Below are 23584 nucleotides of genomic sequence, written 5' to 3'. Positions count from 1 at the left end.
TATGTAACTATATCAATTAAGATGGTTGTGAACAAAGCAAAGAAATATAGAGAAGTCAATTTTAAAAAATAAGTTTTGAAAAATGAAGTATATGTTTCTTCATTTCTTTTTATTTAGATGTTAAAAATTAACCATTTAACCATCAATTAAAATTGTTTGATTCAATCATAGATTATGAAATATTTTTCATTTTAAACACTCAAGTACTTGTGAACCATAAACTTACCCATTAATAAATGCAAAATGACTAAATAAAACTAATACAACTTTAAACAACATAAAAATCTGTTTTTATCACTACCATAACATGAAATGACTTTCTATGAAAGAATAAATCATCATTAATCTGATAAGTTTCTAATAATATATGTGTTTATCATTGAATTGAATAGTTTTATTAATCAGTGCTACATGAAAATGATTTATTGAAATCTTTTATTGAAGAGTTTTATTAGATTGTGTGGCTTTAGATTTTTTTAAAGTTGTAGGATTATTTAGTATTAGTTTGCTTTATTTATTATCTTTTAAAAATGAAGAAATAATGTTAAAAATATTCAAAATATTAAAATATAAGTTTGAAGTATTTTAGAAATTCCATATCATGGTATTGGTAAGATATATATAGATTTGTATATCATGTAGTTTAGTGATGGAGTTGTTAAATAATAATAAGATAAAATGATTAAAATATTTAAAAACTTATTAATTATGTAATAATTGATCTAGATATGTTAGGTCATTTCTTAAATATATCTAAACAAGTTCTCATCTTTCCATATTGATGAGATCAAAATGGAGGTTGAAATTTAAGATAACCCAAGGCTTTAAGTCAAAATGATCATATGGAAATGGAGGTTGAAATTAAAGACAATCAAATATTGCAAATCAAGATATTATAGCAAAAGTAAGACCTTCCCTTTATGTTCTCCCAATATTAATAGTTTGAGAATGAGGAAATGTGATAACTATTTTCTTCTTTTACTCTCGATGTGACACCCTTCTCCAAATGTGTTAAGTGAATAAAATACTATCAAATAACTTTAAAACCAACCTTTAATTTATTAATATTAAATTAATATCTTACACTAAAATAGAAATCTAAACATATTATAGATATATAGATATATAACTAATATTATTATTTTTAATAATCTCTAATAAAATGCTTTTAAATAAATTTTTATATAACATAGACACGAATATTTTTATAAAGAAATTTTGTATTAAACCAAAAAAAACACAAAATATGAATGATGCAATTCCAAAATAGAGACAAAGTTATAGTATCATAAATATCAAAAAAAAAATTGAAATGACTAGTGTCTCTCATTTGACTTCAGATTATATACATATAGGTTTCAATTTTTCATAAAATATAAATGAACATATTAGAGGAAAGTTCCATTGACTAATTGCAACACAATCAACACAAAATTTAATATATAAGCATTCCAAATTTAATATACTTAACTGTGTTGGTAAATGGTATTTATAAATGAATTATCTTAATGGTTGAACCCTAATAAGTGCAATTGTGTTAGTGATTATTTGGGGCCTAGGGAAAGCAATGCATAAACCAAATGCTATTATTAAGGGCTAGTGCATTATACACTTTATAAATCCTTACATACAAAATCATATAATGAATGGATAAGAATAAATTTCCAATTGCCTCATAATGTGATGCGAATGATCCCACTATGATCCTCACCAAACTTCGGTGGATGCAAAAGGTATCCTACAAAAATAAATTCCATAGTCCATCGTTGTTGGGAATCTGGAGAACTAGGTCTCGATAGGAGCGGGGTGCAATACTTTCAGGCTACATTAATTTAGGGCTAGATTAATTTTCAATAGCTTAAATATCTGGAAGTTGAGAATATCAGGGGGTGTCACTCAGTTGAATGCACTTTTCAATAGCTTCAATATCTAAAACTCTAGAAGATCAGGGTGTCACTCCACTTGATGGCTTGGATGCATCCCAATGAGATGACCTTTCAACTAAAGATTATATTCAATTTGTAAGGTCAAATATTGCAAGGCTAACACACTTTGTGAAGGTGGAATACAAATTTGGCTAGATACAAAATTAAACTAATGCTTTAACTAAAATCTTTATTGGGGCCCAAACTACATACACATTGCTTGTGGCTTCCACACTGGATAAATCACAAAGGGGTTTTAATCGGCTTATATAGGGATTTGGCATTTTACGATGAGCACTCATTTTTCACAAGTTGGATTTGTTCCATACCAGATATGTCACAAAGAGCTTTAATCCACTTATCTAGGGATCCATGGTGTTACAATGTGCACTTGTTTTCGTAAAGCGAGATGCATTCCAAATCGGATATAAACCAGTTTATGTTTCTACGAATTAAACCCAAAAAACCAATAAATTTCAATGACCCTAGAACCCTCCAATTTCATCACATAAAAATTGTCGACAATTAGACTTTACTGTGTGAAGGAAAGGAAGATGATCAGGTAATTATAGCAAGTTGAAATCAATTACACGGTTAACATGCAAGGCAGGAAGAAAATATTAGATTTGATTGACTATAATAGAAGAAGATTATAGACAATTTACAATTACAAGCATTCTCCCTTGTGCTCATATTCTTTCTATATCTCGATCCTCTCCCTTATTCCCCCTTTGGAGCTTCTTCTTTCGTTTTTAGAATATCTTATTACATTAAAAAAAGTCTCCCAAAACAAATTGACTATGTTTTTCTACAGTCTCCTATTTTATCTAAACCTACCCATTTTAAGGCAACTAAGTAACCCTCAACCTACCTTCCTACGAAAACAAATTCCATCTAGATTAAATTCGAAATATTACAAATAAAATAAAAACTTAATTAATGATTGATTTTTTTTAATCTTATAAGTTGTATTGTTCTTTTGTTTGAATAAATAAAAAATGTATCAATATATAATATCTAGTAGCAGGTTGATGATGGAGGAGCATCAACACCTAATCAACAACTTTTATTAGACCCAAGTGGGTCACAAAATATTTAAAGGGAAAGACATTTTCCCTATTATAACTTTGTATAAAACTTTGTAAATTGATGTAATTACATGTGTCCTAACTCTAGAAGAATTTGGGATACTTAGGATGTTATCTTTTTCTGATGAGTTGTTGTTGGGGCAAATGGGGCTTTATAAATTTAACAAGTGTTAGGTTGAGGTGTTAGTTTTTTAGGACATGTGTCAAAACTATCTTTATTTCTACTAGGATATTTTGAGTGAATAAAGCAATACATGTATGTACAACTAGGATTAAATCAACTAAAGAAGGTTGTCAGGAATTCGAGTTTTAGAGTATGAGAGACAGAGCTCAAATGATGTTCATGTGAAGAGGGCTTGGGAGGTGATCTCTTGTAATCCTTTTATAATATCCCTAGTTTGATGCAATAGAATATGTTTTCTTTGTCTATGGGTGGTTGCACATGTGACCATGTACTCTTATTCTATATGGGTTATATGTGTTTTGCTTATTTGAATAGTTAGATTATAATGCTAAAGTGTAAGCCTAGTGCTAACTTAGGAAGCACCCAGTGGTAGTAGAGAAATGTCTAGCGCTTAGATATCTTCTAGCCCACATTGAATTCAAAGTAAAGACACTAAGTACATGATGAAGGAAAGAAAGAAAAGTTTAGAGTAGCCATACCTCTCAATTGATTGAGGGAAAAATCGTTTAGACTCTGGAATGAACCATGATGAATATAAATCCATGTTTAAATCCATACATCTAGGTGCAGCAATATCATTCTTTTTTCAAGGGTGTGAACTTGAAATTGAGCATCAAATTTATTAAGTAGAGACCGGGGCAATTGAGAGTTGTTTTTCTTAATTGATTGTGTAGGGTCAGTGGAGACCCCCGCTCCCCCTATTTCTTTTAGTATGGGAGTAACCCCCATTAAATCGTCAATTGACTCTGAAAAGACTTCCACCATCGATCATTGGGTTTGGAACATCGAATTAGATTTCAATGTGTGGACACCTCCCCCACAACACTAAGATCATAGGGAAGAGACCCCTGCAATTTATATCTATCATCAATATTTGTTGGGACATTATGATTGTTGATTTTGGGACCCACACTAGGTAGTGGGCCATAGGTAACATGTGAGGTAGGATGGAGCAAGTCCTATGGTAGACAGAGTGAAACCATTAATTAACTAGAGTTGAGGGCTAAAGATAGGGCCCTGTTAAGTGTTGATATAGTTAAATTGAGTGTTTTTATCATGTGGATGAGGGTCCACTCTTCCTAATAGTGAAGCAACACCCAGACTTGGTCTTGTGTGATGAGCAGGGGATCGTGAAATGAGGGGCTTAAATCTTATCAAGCAAGTTGTGGAGTGAGGTCCCGTGATTTTCCCTCATGTTTGGATGGGACCTAAACAACAAGGTCTAATGGCCTGATAGACACCTATATGCCAAGAAACTAATAAGGAAGTTGAGACACATGTTGAGAGCCCTAACCAAAAATGAAAAACTCAGAGCAATCGAATATGGAGAGGAGGAAGTTCACTACTATGAACGAGAGCAAGGAACACTCCTTAGAGAAGATAATGAGGAAGATAGAAGACGATGAGGAATATGTTGAAGAGTGACTGACTCGGAGTCTCATGGACTACATGAACAGTCAAGAATATCAAAAGGAGTTGCTAATGGAAGGTGCAGTGGTAGAGACACCAAATGGGTTTAGAAAGCCTCATGATTTGAATACTGATATTTGATGTAAGGTTGGAAGTCACAAGAATAACAATGAAGGACAATAATCTAGAATTGTCATAAGAATATATGATAATGAAGGAATGTTTTCCCAAAGCATTGGAGGAAGAAATAATTCAAAATATGTCATATTGGAGGATGAGACAATGTTATCTCATAAAGGAAATTAGATGAAGAAGGACCATATGCAATGAAAAAGATTGATGATGAAGATAATAGAGGAGGCTATATGGCCTCATGTTTTTAAAATCAATAAATTACATGTGGGTGTAGGACTTGTAGTTGATGGGTAGTCATTTGAAGTTGTCATGAAGATGGAAGAAAATGAAGGAGGACAAAACCAAAATCATGTTCTAATGGAGCATGAGGGAACATTGTCTCTTAAAGGACATGAGGATGGATAGACTAGTCCAAAGATAGAGGAGAAGGTACAATTTCTCCAAGGAGACTAAAGAGAAAAGAATCTAGCATAGAAGAGAAAATTATTAGAGTTTATCTCAAAGGGAGAAGAGGACGTAAGAGTTCCTTCTCAAAAGCTGAAGCAAGGAGAAGTGAGTTTGTTTCCTGAGAGTAAGCATAGGATGTCCTACAGAATTTTGACAAGGGTAGACATGACAACAAATATGAGAAGTCTTCCAGGAGGTGAAAAACATCTCTCTCAAAAGATATTATAAAGGGAAGAAATGATGAGATGGATGACCTCATAAAAGAGAGGAAAAACATTCCAATATAGTATTGTTGAAAATTATAGAAGGCTATCTATTTAGATAGTCATAGGACTAAAGGAGCTCTTATGAGGAATGAAGAGGCTTAGATGCTTCAAGCATTTGAATATTTTGATGACAAGTATGCTGGGATTATGGAAGAAGGATAACAAATGTTGTCAGGAGGAGGATTAAAAGGAGGGAAGTAGACAAATCTATCTCATGCAATTGAAATTTTAATTTATTTTTAGCTAGGGAGTATGGAGAAGAAACATGTTATGGAAAATAACTAGTAGCCTACAAAATCATGAAAATGCACATTGTGTTGAGGTGAAAAACTTTCCGTTGGCAAGGTTCCAACGACAAGTGAATTTATATGAAGGGAAATCTTGTATTGTTGTTGAAGCATAAAACGGTTTTTGTAGAAACTCAAGTTGAAGCCTAAGATGTTGGAGACAACATTGGAGAGAGAAATTGCTGTAATAAGTTTGTTTTATACAAATGAAGGCAAAAAAAAATTCCTCTCAAGGAACAACCAGAAAAAGGGTTGTTAAAGATTCTAAACATCTCCCACATGCCAAGTGATAAAGAATGTGAGCAAAAGATTATGGAAGAGAAGAGGTGGTAGTTGAAGCAACAAAATTTGTGGAAATATTGCAATTAAGTAATATGGTTGAGAAACAAGATAAGCTAGACACCGAGAATGAGGAATTATGGATGATATTAACTAACAAGTTGTTTGATGATGAAATGTAAACTAGGGCCACAGATTATTAAAATTCAAAATTTCAATCACAACTGTGTAATATTAGTAGAATGCCCTTACAAGAAAATAATTTGGACTTGGAGGTTGATGAGATATGTATGTTCATGATACTTAGATGGTGCAACAAGAAAGAGAATACAATCTTCCTACAGAACTTGGTTAGCTCTCATGAACAACATTAGCCAAGCAGGTTGGAGGCACCAACAAAATAAAATCCGAGATCTTGGAAGAATAAGCAAAAACTGTATGGCAACAAATCAAGCTAACTAGTGACCAACAACTAGACAAGGTTTGGGATCCAAGACGATGCAGAAATCAAAGGCACATGAAGAGGAGGTCATCAAACATTTCAACCTTGGGAGTCTGATGCGAGAGAATCAACCCCTAGTCAACAACTTTTGACTAGACCAAATGGGGTCATGAAATCACCAAAGGGAAAGACATTTCCCTAATATAATTTTGTATGAAACTCTGTAATTAATATAATTTTGTATGAATCTCTATGATTTGATGTAATTACATGTGTCCTAATGCTAAAAGAATCCGTGATTATTAGCATATCATTTTTTTTTGGTGGGATAGTATTGGGCCAAATGGGCCTGTAACTTTAACAAGTGTCAAGTGGCGATATTAGGTTGTTGGGATGGGTGTCAAATCTATCTTTCTTACTGTTAGGATATTTCCATCCAATAGAGCTATACATGTATGTACAACAAGCATTCGATCAACTAGAAAAGGCTCTCCACAATTAGAGTTTTATAGTACAAGAGATGATCTCAACTCGTATTGAGGCCGAGAGGACTTGGGTAGTGATACCTTACAATTATTTTGTAGATATCCTTGGTTTGGAGTAATATAATATGTTTTTTTCTATGAGTGGGTGGTTTCACGTGTGAGCATGTACTCTTATTTTATATGGGTTATATGTGTTTTGGTTCTCTTTGTAGTCAAATTGTAATAGTAAAGCGTAAGATTAGTGTTGACATAGGAAGCTCGCAGTGGTAGTAGAGAAATCTCTAGCCCTTGAAAATTTTCCAGCTCGTGCCAGATTCGAAGTAAAGACAGTGAGTGCATGGCAAATAAGAGCAAGAAAGTTTTTGAGTAGCCTTACCTCTGAATTGACTGAGGGGAGAAATTGTTTGGACTGATGACCGAGCCATGGTGAACATCAAGCCATGTTAAAATATAGACATTGTGATGCAGTGGCGCCGTTCATTGTTTTACGGCTTGAATGTGAAATTCAGTGCCAAATTCAGTAAGAGGAAATCAAGACAATCAAGGGGCATTGATCTTGATCGATGACAAAGTGTGAGTGCAGAACCCCTCTCCCCATCACACTTTCATCATGGAGGTACCCCTACCTACAAACCGTTAATTAACTCCAAAAATATTTCCACCATCAGTTGTTGGGGTCGGAACCTTAAACGAGAGCCCAAAGTGTAGATTTCCTCACCCTCTATTGACATCAAAGGGGGCATGCCCCTATAATTTATATTTTTCATTGATCTCTGTAGAGAGATTGTGATTGTCGATTTGGGGAGCCACACTGAGTAGCGGGGCATATGTAGTGCACGAGGTAGGAAGGAGTTGGTTCCATGGGAGATAGAGTTGAACCACAGGCTAACTGGATTGAAAGGCTAATGTTAGAGCCTTGTCAAATGTGATATCATCAAATCAACTATTGCAATCATGTGATTGAAGGGCTACTCCACCCAAGAGTGAAGAAGTGGCCAAACTTGGTCTTGTGGGACGATAAGAGGATCGTAGAATGAGGGGTTTAAACCCTTTCAAGCATATTATGGAGTGAGGTATTATGATTTTCACTCATTGTTGGAGGAGTTATGGCTATGGGAGGCTTGAGGTTTGTGGGGTTAAACAACAAGAGCATGTAATAGATTGAAATCAACAAAATACGCTGCATTAGTTGACTTGTATTTCCAAATTCTTAAAAAATGTATTTGTGCTTTCAAGGTTCAATGCAAAGAAGATCCATGTGTTGATAGTTATGAAATTATAAAGATTAAAATTAAAGATATATATTCATTTACAAGAAAAGCTTGGATGTTCACCCTAAACTAAATGCAAATAACATAAAAAATAATGATCAAACCTAACAAATACAAACAATATATAAATCTTTATAACCCCTTAAAAGAAAAATATTATAATATAGAAATTTCATAATTTTATATTTATACATTAGAATGTACAAAAATTCCAACCAGCACAATAAAAGTCCTTAAAGTTTATAACAATTTTAGTTAAAATTAAAAAAAGGTTTTAATTAAAATTAAGGATTTTTTTTTTTTCCCTTTCCTTTCTAAAATAATATATGTGTAAACACTCGAAGAATTATATCTCTCTATATGGGTATTATATACATTGAGTTAATTTTTTGAGTTGCACATTGATTCATGTCGAATAGGATGACATGGAGTGTGACTTACCAATTGAGTTGATCCAAAGTCAATCAAACTTCCTTGATGGACTTTCGATTGGCCAGCAGTATTTCTGGATAGGCCCAATAATGCTGTCGGGCTCGCCGTTAGATTTAGGAAAATAAGCTTCGATTGATGATTTAACAAGACTCTCGTCATAGATTGATTAATAAACATCAAATCGATTATCGTTTTCAAAATTCAGTGTCCTTGAACGCTATGATGTAGGTCATTATTCATGATGCGTGTGGTTGCCCTAGGAGTGGGAAATTTAAACTGACACATAATATCGAGGAAGGATTTAACTTTAATCATGCATCAAATCTTATCTAAATCTCATAAAGCTAAAGCTATTTAGGATCATGTCTGGAGTACTTTTATTGTTTTTCAAATTAAATATTATAGCCGATCAAACGGTTAATGAATGCTTTATCTTTATTTATATACATATACGTGTGAGGTTTTTAATGAATATTTTATATCCAGGTTAATCTGTTTAATGTAACACAGTGGTCCACACAGTGCCAACATGATCAATCTTCATAAAATTGGAAGAAATCGATGAACGATTGAACCCTGGATGGAAACTAAGCTCGTGGGTTATTTTAAAATTGAAAATATCTTACATTCAAACGATACAAAGAATGGTCAATTATCAACCACTATCACCGTACAATCCTTTCATCTGATTCAAGATATCAATCATTACCTAATTTGTATAATTCTTTGCACAAAACAGACACTCTGAAAGCGGGCGGGCCTAGGATGTGGATCTCTGAAAGACGTTATCGTTTGACTGTAAAACTAATATTTTTTATTAAAATATGGCTTTTAGTTGCTTCGTTCGCCCTTGATGGCTCTTAGTGCATTCATCGACCATGATGGATTTTAGTTTATTCCTTTGATCGTGATTAGGTATTTTACACTTTTTAGCAATGGACTTTCTTTCAAGTGCATACACATACTTTGCCGCTAGAGGCTCTTGATCGCTTGAACTCAACCAACATTATTATTTGCTTCCTTCCTTGAGGTTTTTCAGATGCCAAATTTAATTGAGGTTGTTCCATTGCCTTATTATAAATCTACATTTCATTACATGATATCTCTATAAGTTCTCAAGGTTCGAGCGGAAACTAGATCGGTTATGCTTTATGATTTCATTTAACCTTTAATTTGCATTTCAATCCTGGGCATCAGATACCAGAGGGAAATAGAGATCCGAAGCGATGGCCATGAATTTAGTACAGATGTTGTGTACAGATGCACTGAACATTGAGAAAACGCATCATCTTAGCTTCTACTTTCATGCTTTTGGCTCTTGGCGCCACGAGGAGTCAAGGCTCTAGAACCTAAATATCGCCAGGGATACAAATGAAGCAATAAAATATGGTCAAGTGTCGTTTAACGTTTATGAATGATGAAGTACATGCACTTGGGGACATGATTAGGCTACTGAGAAGACCATATCTCGTACACTGGTTTTGCCCGAAAGCGCGGCCGTATGCAATCGTCAGCGTACGGCAACCAAAAACCATTTAGATGGCGGTGTAATAATTCTCCAAAATTGGAGGTTGTTTTCCACAAAGCTCTAACCTGTTGATTTTAGGTTTGATAAAAAAGAAAACCCTCCATTGAAAATGGCCACAGGATACCTAAACATGCCTTAACATGGGAGGAAATCTAAACAGGAACAGAATAAACAACCTGTTTGCTACGCCGTCCGTTAAGGGTTCTTCATCTTGACCTTCATTCTTTGTTTTCGGGAATTCCTGGTATAGGAACTGCTACGCCTGTTATTTGCTAACAGGTGCGTCAAGGATTCTTCATCTTGACATTGATTGTTTGTTGTAGAGATTTCCCGGAATAGGAATAACAACGCCTCTTATTTGCTAAGAGGTGCCTCAAGGGTTCTTGACGTTGATCTTCGCTCTTTGTTTTTTGATATTGAAAGGAATAGGAATAGTCAGGCCTGGTTTTTTACGTTTCTACTACACAAGGGCTTCAAGCCATTAGGTATTCATAATAAATATAAATTGGCTGTTTGTTTTTGGGATTTACAGGATTCAGAATAGATATGCCTGTTGTTTTGGTAGATCCTATGGGAATTTTATGTTTCTACTGCAGAGGGGTTCAACACTTCAGGTATTTATTATATATATTATTACCGAAATTTCATCTTCGTTTCTTGGTTTTCTTTTTCTCTGTTTCTAAATTCGACTGACTAGCTCATTCTGGCTAGTTGTTTGACATATCATGGAAGTAGTCGTACATATCCTTTTTTCTGGAAGCAAAGAGGACTCGTTTGCAATGGCGCACGATGGAAGAAGGACGCATGCTTTTTCGGATTATTCCCTTCGAGTAGAAACTTGTCTCGTGTCATTCAAAATGGTGCTGCAGGGGACACATGTGACTGTTTTTTTACAGTTATGCTCGGCTGAAGGAAAGGTGTTGAAAGTCGGTAAATCTTTGCCGAAAATTATTGTTGAACAGCAAGTGACCCAGGGTTGGAATTTACTAGTATGGCATAAACGGGAAAGGAAAAGTACCTTACCCTGGATTTGAACATGGACCAGGAGCGTATCGGCCACAGAAGAAACGAAGGTATGTCGATAGAAAAGCTTCTAAGAGAGTTTCAGTTCTTCTCTGAGGTAGTTTTGAATCAGAGTTGTGAATCATTTTTGAAAGAAGGGCGAGGTGGCCTGTGTTTAGCATTGGAAAAACTTACAAGCAATATGGTCACTCTTGTTTTTTAACTGGAAGTCAGCTTTGTGTATAAGTTTTTCTTTTAGAGCTTTTCCTTTTACGATATAGTATTCGAATGATTAAAAATATGGTTTCCTTCACACCAATCTTAAGTTTAAATAATCTTTAATATAATAAGTTGAGATAATGATAATACTAACGATATATTATGATTGAAAAATATATTATGGCTACTTTTGTTGATAATTTTAATTATAATAGATATTTATTAAAGAAATTGTAATAAAAATCAGAGTTTAAATTTTATAATTGATATTAACAAAAAATTATGTATAACATAACATTAACAAAACAAGTAATGCTAAAATGTTTCAAATATTTGATTCAATAATACAATTTATATTATAATTCATAGAGTATAAGATGGACAATAAAGCTTTAATATTAGAGAAAATTGTGTTTCCACCATACTTGGGTTTTATTTGGTTTTATGTTTTCTTACTCAAACAATCCAATGAATCTATAATTGGCATCCGTACATTTAGATAAAGAATGCAAAGCTTACTAATAGAATTCACTCAAGAAATGGGGGATTAGTTATTATTAGCATTGGCTTGCTACAATTCCTCAATTTCTCCTCTAAGACTATTTATCTCATTTTCAACCTTCTGGATTTGTATTCTCCGTTCAATAAGGATATGATGGTAGAAATACTTTTAGACACTAGTTGATTATATCTGATCAATAGTTGAAGCATCGTCTATTGAAGGTTTGTGGATTCTTGGGCCAAAAGGGGAGAGTTTTTCTTTCTAGTCATAATGATAGTGGAAGCTAGCTTCCTTCGAAACCATAGAGTAAGACACCCCAAAAATTTACCATAACACAAACTGCGACCGCCGGAGACCAATGTTGAGAAGAGTTTGTCTCATTGGAACAAGTCACAAAGATGTGCACGTAGATGGAAACAACCCAAACTACACCAACGTTGCACGGAGGTAGAAGAATCTAGCTATTGAAAATGCCAAAATCAGACTAGAAAGGAACCCAAATAACAACCTCAAATGAGCATGCCAAAGAATGACAAACTTATAGACCATTTTCCCCACACGAAGAAGGATACCAATGAACTAGAACCACCATATCAATCTATGGAATTTTAGAAGCCATCTCAATCCAATCTTGGTTTATTTCCTTTTTGAGAGTCAAGACCATTTCCTACAACAAGTGATTCCTCCTCATCCCCATATCCACATTATCGCCCCCTAAATTCCTTTGCACAATAGTGGACTAGACCATAGTTTCTACATGGAATGATTGGAAATTAGTGGATGTTTCATAACGTAATTCCTAGGATGTCAACTAATGACATGGATGCAAACATAACATCCATTTTTACCTATAAATACACATGTTTGTTGCCAGTTGTGAACAAATCACACAATCGGCTAATGACTCTCCCCATCAATAAAACACATCGGTCCCATGTTAATTGGAAATCACTTTGTTTGCTAGTAATTCTTCCTCTGAATTATTATGTCTAAGGATATGCACCAGTTTGGGGTCCTCTAGAGAGCTCAAATGAGCTCTAATTCTTTTGAAAATGGAATTGAGTTTAAGGACTAATGAAGATGAGCCGAAGTGAAGATGATGGAATATGATTTTGGAGTCCCTTACTATGACCAAATTTATGACTAGGAAATGAAATAAATTAGAGAAACACCTAAAGGATCGCATAAGCCTTTGCATAACCATTTCAAGTCTTTAGAAAGTCCATCAATAGAATAGTTCTAATTGATTGATGGGGTGGTCTAACAATCCCATGCACCTACATCCCTTGATGTCAAATTGAGATTTTACCAAGAATTTTATGACTAAATTTGTATAACGTTTCTTAAACAAATTTAAAATGTTAAACATTTTGACCCATCCAATTAGAAAAAACAAATACAAAGGGGAAATATTTGTGTAATTAACGAAACTTGCATAGATACTTCCAATATTTATATCATAAATTTTATAATATGTTAGTAATAACCATTAAAATATTAGTTATTTATTATGTAAATAATATTATTTTTTATGAAAATAATATTTACTTCAAAGTTTATTATATAATCAAGCATAATATCATATTTTAAATTTTAATAAATAATATTTATTATTAACAAATTTTAATAAATAATTTTAATCATAAATGATCGTGGATAGAAAAATAGTTAAATTCCCCAGATATAATGCAAATTCCTCCTTTCATATAATCGAAAAGACAAGGATACAAGACCATCTCACTATCCTTGCATGTTGGTGCAAGTTGAAGATCCAGTCCAACAACATATTTCTCCTTACTCAAAGATGTTGCTCTAACTCCTTGTTTCTGTGACATACATTCAGAAACATACATGGGAAATTTCTTTGACTCCAAGAAATGCTAGTAAGAAAATGACCTAATCAAAATCAAAACATTGTGATCTTATAAATGAATTGCATACAGAAAGGGAAAACAGATTGACAATTCCATATAAATCAATAATACAATAACAAAAATATACCTTTTGTGTTGTGTGCTCTCCTTCGATCCCTTGACCTTATTCCTCCCTTAGATTACTCATATATTGGACTCATCAACGAAGCATTGAAGGATCTTCTGGTGGAAATCCTCCAACATAGGAAGATAATTATAATCACTTTATTTCTCCCTTCCACCTTTAAGAGGGTCTCATTATATAGGCCATTCATAAATCTGGGAGCATGTATCTAGAAGCTTAAGGCTAAGAGAAGCTAGGAAACTTCCTCAATTATTAATCCCAAGCCAACTCATGACATCCTAGGTCAAACCAATCTCTAGAAACTTAGTCCTCTAATGCTCTATGAAAGAAGACATATTGTGTAGTTTGGAGGAAGGCTGAAAAAATGTACACTAACATGGATCAATGCTAGACATGACAACATAGTTGTGTGAGTGATGGGTTGCCCAACTAGGCACATACAAGGGTGAAAAAGGATGCATTGAAGACAATAACTAAATTAATTTGAACTAGGGTTCCTCTTACTGAAGTGAAGTAGAAAATATAATAACAATATAGAGTTATTATATAATCAATCATAATTTCATATTTTTAATTTTAATAAATAATATTTATTATTAACATATTTTAATAAATAAATTCAATCATAAATGAAACATGGATTATATAATATGGTCTAACAATTCAACTTGTGGGGTCATAATTATAGTTATAATATATTTATTAAAAAAAATTGTAAGTTAGGTTTTATTTGTATTATTAATCAAAAGAAAATTATTACATATACATGATTGTCCCTCTACCACTAGGGAAAACAGACTAATAAAGTACTAATAAGTTTGAGGTCATGAAAATTATTCCAAATGTTTCATAGTGCCAGCCTATAATAGTAGAGTCTAAAACTTTCTTAAATAACATAGAATAGAACATAACAATATCTAACAATAATACAAGCTGGCTCACAAAGTCTCTTAAAACACAACAATGCTAAAGAGTAGAATATAAATAACATGTACAAGAATCTGCTAGGTGGGAGTTGGAGTGTTTTCTTCATCTTCATTGTTTTTGAGCTCTACGATGGTGAGTTTCCTAATAAGAACCAGAATCCTAGTGTTCAGTTTGGTGACCTACTTCTATAGGGCATGTATATAGAGAAGAATTTCTTATTTCGCATCGCTGCACTCTACTATGAATTTCCCCATCAAATTCTTCACTTTCCAATATAAATTAACCATTTTCATGTATTGAGTTTTTTTAGATAAAGTGTTTTATGTGTTAGGATTCCACCATCCTACCTTCTTGATCAGCTTAATACCAAATAGTAAATTGCATTGTAAACAATCTGTTGTTTCTGCCAATTTGGTTTCAGCCCAAGTAGATTGTGAGGTACATTCCTAGTAGTGACAAGTTGAGGCCTTAACATTGCCTTGGCCTTCTTTGTGAGGAGGCTCTTCTTTTCCAGTACCACTATGACTCGAGAAGAATCATTCTCCAATAAGCATAATGGTTTAGGAGATAAGGAAGATTGGTAGAGGAGAGGGTTGGTATGGAAAAGGGGAGTCCAGGCCAATTGACTAATAGAGTAGCTCTCCAATATAGTAAAGGAAATGAGTTGAGAGGGGTCAAAGAACATAATTGAGAAAAAAAAAAGGGAGGTGAAGAGAATCAAATCTACAGTGGAATAAAGGTGAGAGAGTGGTGAACCAGAAGGTTGAGAGTGAAAGGAGGGAAAGGCTTCTTGAAAAAGAGAAAAACCAAGAAAAATCTAGAGAACCAAATATATAAAAGGAAAATTACCCAAAATATGCCCTAGGGGAGGAAACCACCATTGGAGGTAAGTACTATTATAGACATTTTTGGGCACTGCAACCCTAATCATATATGTCCATAAACCAAGGGCTCCTAAGTCCCTAAAAGTGTTGTTCCAACCCCTAAAAGAACAAGGTCAACTGATTACATAATCTCCCAGAAGTTCTCCATGAAAAACTACTCAGAACTGGTCAAAGTTGGACCATCTCACCTGCTCCATGGTCAAAGTGCGCTCCATCCCACCTAAATGCACATGGGAGGTGCAATGCATACTGAAAAGCCCTTCTATGGGGTGCGATGGGCGAGAGTGGACAACTGGCAGAGTCAATTTGCGAGGTGGAGGATCATCGAATCTTCCAAAAACTTCTCCTGTGACACTTGCCTCTCTGCATTCGCCCAGGGATGAGTAAGAGATCATCAATCTCCAAGTGGAATCAAGAACTATCAAAGAGAGGACACTAATCAAATCTCAGAAGCTGACTCACCTCCCTGCAATCATCTATATATGGATCCCTCATCCCAGAGATCCAGAGGCTGGAATTTTGTATCTTGTAAGGAAGTGCTGCTGGTTTCTTGGTGTAACATCATAGTGTTGGGTGATCTAAGCTTTTCATGAGGTGAAGAAGGGATTTCTTGCTAAGAGGATGACGCTAGGTCAGAACAATTGGTAGTAATTCTCTTCGCTATTCTTGATATTAATAAAGTTACTCAAGTTTTCCTCCACATTCTTGTATGATTGATGATATATGCTTTTGTGTGGTCAATATATATCTGGTCCTATATTGTTTATGATAGTAGATCTCTGTTCTTGGATAGTGTTATGCTACTTTGATTCCACAGGTGCTCTTTGAAGCTGGGTAGACGAAGAAGCGAGTGGCAAAGATCTATCAGAAGGGAGAGGAATCAAGCAAGGAACCAAGTGAAAGACAGAGGTTGGTCTCCTTTGTTCCCCTCTTATCTGCTTCTCATAAAGGAAAACGAAAGTAGTTTTAGTCTTTTTGTTTCTAAGATAGCTACCAGTCTTCGTGGGACTAGCAGCTCTGCATGGACACTAGATTTCCCGATAATAAAATGGCGACTCCACTGGGGAGCAAATAGATTGTTTGTTTGTCTATATTTGTTTGCTTTATAAACTTATAGATGGAGCCTGAAGTGAAGTCAGCTAGCCTTCGAACTGCATTTGCTATGCAAGTGCAAAGTAGATCAATGTTGCTTCAGTTTATCTCTGGGTTTTGTTTATGAATTGAACAATCGATTTACAAACTCTCTAATTGCCCTTGTGGTGGCTCTAGTAACCTCCTTAGATATACCCCTGTGATTTATTTACTGATTATCACTTGCTCTGCCTAAATCCCTGAACTGTGCTACAAACTGTGATCAAGAACTGGATCAAAAGTCTCGCACTGTACCATCGCACCCTCTCTTCAAGGATATCAGTATGCATCGCACTTCCTGTGTGCTGTAGGTGGGACGCATACTGGAATCCCTGTGTAACAGATGCACTGATCAGAGAAGGCTAATTTTTCCTCGAGACCTTGGTTTTTCTTCACTCTTTTCAGCTCTATTCAGGAGTTTTTCTATCTGTAATTAGTATACCTCTGTGGGAACCCCCTTCCTTGCCATTATTCCACCTCCATTGTGCAAATAACTGTAAATGTTTTTTATGTATTATGAGCCATTTTCAGTTCTCTTTTACAAGGAAGTAGCGTAATTGAACTATCGTTTCTTGATTTGGAAGTGTCGCAAGTGTCGTTTTCAGTCATAGAAGATAATACGATTGTTCTTGATAGTCGATTACACTGTTACTCTTGTATTTGATTTGAATTAGTAGTTTTTCAAGTGTCAAAAGAAAGTTTTCAATTCCAAATCACAAAGTGTCATCATTGTCTTCATTTTGTCTTGAAAAGAATCTTGTTAGTAATGTCGCTTTGAAAAATAATTCAGATTTGCGCTTAGCTTTCTTTTTATCATTCACACATTAAGAAGGCCGGAAACAAACACATGCATGTGCATTTTCATTTAGACTGTTTGTTGGTTTGATTTAGGACAGTGCATATAGTGTGTGCTCTCTGCTCTATGTTGAAAGAATATCATCTCTCTTTCTTTAGTAGCTAGGATTTTCATTGCAAAAAGAAGATTAAACGATTGTTTATCATCTTAGATTGCATTTTAGGAATTGTATATCTACATCACGCGGTGAACCTAAAAGGCAAATTTCTTAAACAAGATCAACTGTAAAATAAATTTAATAAATCTAAAAATGCTTTGGAACCTAATGCACAACATTTAGAAGTCTAGGCTAGAGACGTATTCCGGTGTCGTAAAGCCTGGTAACTATTGTTTTCATTGTTGGTTGGGTGATTCCTCCACTTTGAGACGATAAGTGCCAGTACGGACTTGTGCTCCCACGTACCGTTGAGTATATATTGGGAGACCACAATAGGATATATCCTTTGTCCATAGGAAGCCGTGTCTACCGCCCTATTGATCGCAATGCACTGAACACAGCATTCGGGAAGATTGACTGCCGTACCGTAAAATGTATTCTGTAGTTTTGCGATTGGTTTGGTAATCCCTCTGTCTAGATTTCCAGAGTAGTCTCTTTCGTTCCTTTTCAGACTCCTTAAAAGAAAAGGTCCATCTCAGCACTTGTCACTTCAAGCTCTTTAAAAATCGAAGGCGACAAGAGTCATCTTTTGTTTTTTCTCGACTCTTAAAAATTGAAAAAACAAGTTGTGTCAAAGCGTCTATAATTTATTTTAATCGAAATAAACATCACCTTTCCTACATTGGTCTTAGGTTGAGAAAAGTGGAGTCCACCAACCAAGGATTTCCCCTTGGAGGAAATCCTAGTCCTTTCTCCTCTTGGGGAGATGTTGGTGCACCCCATATGGCCACATTGTCGCTTCGAGGATTGACAATTGGCCTGCCCGTATGGCTCTTCTCGACCTCTGTCATTCAGAACACTGTGATTCCTGAACAATCAAGTAAGCAACTAGAAAATACCAAAACTACCCCCCAACCTTCTACTTCGTCTGATTCTCCCTCTCCTCCTTCCTCTTCGCTTGATGGGGCTAGTAAAGCCCAAAGTCAAGTAACTAAGAAGAAGAAGGAGAAGAAGAAGAAAGAGAAGAAGAAGAAGGAGCCAAAGACGACAGGGGGCAACCAGGCATCATCTAGTGAAAATCCACACACTGCGCTGTCAAAGCCTAAATCTCCATGTGTCATTTGCAAAGGAGATCACTATCATTGATATTGTCCCTGCATCCCTCAGATCTTAAGGGAATGGTCTCCTCGTTTGCACAATCCGGTGTCAACAACCTCTTATGATCATGTTGAAAGTACACCGTCAACTAGTGAAAGCGAAACGTCAGGATAGAAAAGGAAAAGTAAATTCCCTTGTAAACTGTGTGAAGGCAATCACGCCGTCCACCATTGTCCCTTCCTAGACAAGGCTAAAAGAGTTTTGGATGACCGTCCAATTTCACCGTTACGACTTCCTCCTGGATATGAGAAACTCTTGCCAAGTCCATCACTAGTTGAAAATCTCACTGACACGCCCTTGTGGTCGGTCAAAGCGTCTATCATTGAAGATAAACCATCTGAATCCACACTAAACAAAAGTCAAAAGGTCGAGGCGGCAGTTGACCCGGTCTTGCCTTCAGAAGGTCCATCTTCAAATGATACAGTCACCAGAGAGAACAAGAACGAGACCGTTCAAATTCTCTTCGTAAACACAGACTCCGATGAACATGAGGGCAGTTTACCCGTTCCTTTACTGCAAGAAGGAAGTTCTTCAGAGTCATATCCAGCCATCTATTCGGTCCCACCTCCAAGTAACCTAGTTGTTTCTTTCGATTGGAATCTACTAGGCAGACCCCGTTTACCAGCTAGTGTACCATTTCGAATCATTGCTCAAATATACAAAATGGTCATGTTCGGTACCATCATAGATGAAGGGGCTCCTATGAGTATCATTTCCTCAACTGCTTGGAAAGCGCTTGGTTCGCCATCGCTTTTGCCTGAGATGAGAAATCTAACAGGCTTTGACAAAGGAACCAGTTGGTCGTTAGGGATCCTTCCCAATGTGCCGATAACATTGAGAAAAAAAACTGTTCACATGAACGTAATGGTAGTCCAAGGACCCCTAGATTATAATATACTCCTTGGACGCGACTATATTTATTGCATGGGAGCCATTGTCTCCTCGCTCTTTAGAGTAATGTGTTTTCCGCATGAAGGAAGAGTGGTCAAGCTCGTAGACTAGATTTCATTACCCGGCTCACACATAAAAAATAGTCAAATACCATCCCTGAATGGTCTTTTTACGCAAGGAATGTCTCATCAATCCCCAGTCCGTCCACCCGATGAGCGCGAGTGATTCGGGAGGACATGACTGAAACCCAGGGGGCATGCACCCTGGTCTGTTTCGGCAGGAAAACCTTGGGTATAGGGTAGGTTTCCGCGAAGGATATATGACTGGTTTATGAGATTAGACCAGAATAAGATACCTCTATCAGAAGGTAGGCCTTTCCTGATAGAACAAATGTTTTGTCTGCAAATTAAGGGGTAACCTGTAAAAGGTATGCCTTTCCCGATAAAACAAATGTTTTGTCTGCAAATTGAGGGGTAACTTGGGAAACTCTACTTCTCTATACCTAAGGGTATGCAAACCTTTTGGCATGCAAGCGAAGAGCGACCATTTATTTTTTAAATTTGTAGGTCCTCTAACCCTTTAAACTCCTAGGATTGGTCGTTTCCTAACTTGCATAAAGAAAGGATGCAGGGAAAAGCTTTGAAAAAATGCCATCTTAGATGAGACATCCTTATTATATGACTGGATCGAGCAGTTTTTATGTGGAGTTGAAGCACGTTAAAAATTAAACATAAGCAGTGAGCAAATGTTTCCCCCAGAGTTTAAGCTCATTCATTAGAAAATGAACCAATTTCCGGTAAATAACCATCGTTAATGCATTATCATCAGCCTTTGAAGCCTTGGTTGTGTTCTCATCATCACCTCCACTCTGTATTGGCCGATCATTCACATCCATTTGATTGTCTACCCTTTTTGAGGAACAGCTGCGAAGAGTGATCCTGTTAGCCATCCTTGTGACACTGCCATGATTGGAAAATTCCAAACCATACCTGGAATTAGCTGCTACCCGAATTTATCACTCGTTCCTCGAAAAACGAGTCTCATTTAAGCTCTTTTCATCTGACTCGTAAAATATGAAAAGATTACCGAGTAATTGGCCTCTCCAGCTCATTAAAGTGACTGGAAGTGTTATCCCTCCTTTAGATTTTAATCTTTTTGGACCTGAGGGATTATTACACAAAAAGATCGAGCGCTTGTTTTGTTCGACTCGTTAAAATTACCAAAAATCATCCCTTTTGTATTATTTTATACTTTTTCAGACTTAAGGGATTATATGACGAAAAAGGATTGTTGGAGTTTTCTTGACGTCCCTTTCAGACTCTCTAAAATTAAAAAGGACCGAGTTATCTTTGTCGTTAAACTCGTTAAAACCGAATAGCGACAAACTTGTCCATACCGACAAGAACGAGTTTCACTATCGCTAGGCTCGTTAAAACATAGCGATGGGTTTGCCCGAAGGGAAAATTATAGAACAAGCATATTTTATCCTCCTCAAGCTTGACAAAAATAAAGAGGTACTGGTCAGCAATGACTGGGGAAAAATTGGGAAGAAAAGTTGAAGAAACTTTATTGGTAGCAAGTCGCTCTTGAACATGACACTTTCACTCCGCATCCGAGATGGGTTGGGTTGTTCCGTTCATTGGTCATATCACCATTGGTCCATCACACCATCCACATTTGGGGTTAACGCTACCAATCCATCATGTCAGTGTCGCCGATATGTTCAAGAGAAGTCGCTTAGAGAATTCACCTGTGTCTCATCCACTGCAATACATTCACGCTCCATTCTTTCATGACCGCCACCTTAAACCCTGTATCATCAGATCGTTTTCACCTCCAAAATCATTTACTCCGTTCCGTGCCGTAGATGTGGGATTCATTAAGGCCCTCCTACGGCGGGTCGCTTCTTTTCGACATTAGCTCATTATCCAAGAAGTTGACTTAGGGACAACCCTTTTAGTACTTTGAAGCTTGCATGCCTCAATGGCAATTTTCTCACTTCCGGCGACAGGTTTACATCAATGGCCTTCGACCGAAAGATTTTGCATGGTGTTCGACGCCAAGTCCCTTATTCACACCACGTGAATTGTACTGTAGTACCTTGAGGGTCATCATCATTATCGGTGATTCCTCTCACGCCTGTTAACAGCTTACATCATTGGCTGGTAATCAGGCGATGTCTTTCCATGTTCAACTCCAGAACATCTCTCACATGGATCGACTTATACTTTGAGTGAAGATCAAACGAGATTGAAGACCCCAAATCTAGTTTCATCCATCTGGGCTGCGATATATATTCAGGAAAATAAAGACATCAAATGTACATCATTGCTGCACAGATAATCATCCAACCTAAGGGATGATGGCTCTACCAGAATCATCAGTCTGCACACAGACGATTGTCTGTCTTATGTACATGAAAATGAATTTATAAAGCTGAGCATGGGAATGCCCGCCTCAGCTAGATCATGAAAATATTATGAAGATAATGTATTGTATTGTATCTTATTACAGGTCGCCTTCCAGCTCAAAAAAACTTCGTATCCTCATGATAAAGCATTTCACCCGACATCAAAATATTAACGACCTCATGCTTTAGTGGGCAACTGTTATAGACATTTTTGGGCACTGCAACCCCAATCATATATGTCCATAAACCAAGGGCTCCTAAGTCTCTAAAAGTGTTGTTCCAACCCCTAAAAGAACAAGGTCAACTGATTACATCATCTCCCAGAAGTTCTCCATGAAAAACTACTCAGAACTGGTCAAAGTTGGACCATCTCACCTGCTCCATGGTCAAAGCATGCTGCATCCCACCTAAATGCACACAGGAGGTGCGATGCATACTAAAAAGCCCTTCTATGGGGTGCGATGGGTGAGAGTGGACAAATGTCAGAGTCAATTTACGAGGTGGAGGATCATGGAATCTTCCAGAAACTTCTCCTGTGACACTTGCCTCTCTACATTCGCCTGGGGATGAGTAAGAGATCATCAATCTCCAAGTGGAATCGAGAACTATCAAAGAGAGGACACTAATCAAATCTCAGAAGCTGACTCACCTCCCTGCAATCATCTATATATGGATCCCTCATCCTAGAGATCCAGAGGCTGGAATTTTGTATCTTGTAAGGAAGTGCTGCTGGCTTCTTGGTGTAACATCATAATGTTGGGTGATCTAAGATTTTCATGAGGTGAAGAAGGGCTTTCTGGCTGAGAGGATGACGCTGGGTTAGAACAATTGGTTGTAATCGTCTTTACTATTCTTGATATTAATAAAGCTATTCAAGTTTTCCTCCACATTCTTGTATGATTGATGATATATGCTTTTGAGTGGTCAATATATATCTGGTCCTATATTGTTTATGATGGTAGATCTCTGTTCTTAGATAGTGTTATGCTGCTTTGATTCCATAGGTGCTCTTTGAAGTTGGGTAGACAAGGAAGCGAGTGGCAAAGATCTATCAGAAGGGAGAGGAATCAAGCAAGGAACCAAGTGCAAGACAGAGGTTGGTCTCCTTTGTTCCCCTCTTATCTACTTCTCATAAAGGAAAATGAAAGTAGTTTTAGTTTGTTTGTTTCTAAGATAGCTACCAGTCTCAGTGGGACTAGCAGCTCTGCATAGACACTAGATTTCCCGATAACAAGTACATCGCTCACTCCATGCCATAACTATATCATAATCTACATTTTGATTGTCAAACTGAATCCACAACTAATGAAATGATTTTCAAATATAGTGA

The 23584-nt window shown here is 36.2% G+C and overlaps 1 long non-coding RNA gene across 1 annotated transcript; it reads left to right on the top strand.

Moving 5' to 3' along the window:
* Nucleotides 1-10293: 10293 nt before the first annotated feature.
* On the top strand, nt 10294-11256 carry LOC149166869 (uncharacterized). Its single transcript, XR_016260508.1, has 3 exons — nt 10294-10458; nt 10712-10793; nt 10891-11256. It is a non-coding gene; the product is annotated as an uncharacterized LOC149166869 (long non-coding RNA).
* Nucleotides 11257-23584: the final 12328 nt, after the last annotated feature.

This window comes from Pinus tabuliformis, chromosome 5_1, assembly GCF_031772625.1.
Source record: "Pinus tabuliformis cultivar Carrire ecotype Pingquan chromosome 5_1, CPIR1, whole genome shotgun sequence".
Lineage (NCBI taxonomy): Eukaryota > Viridiplantae > Streptophyta > Pinopsida > Pinales > Pinaceae > Pinus > Pinus tabuliformis.
This window is presented reverse-complemented; position numbering and strand designations above follow the sequence as displayed.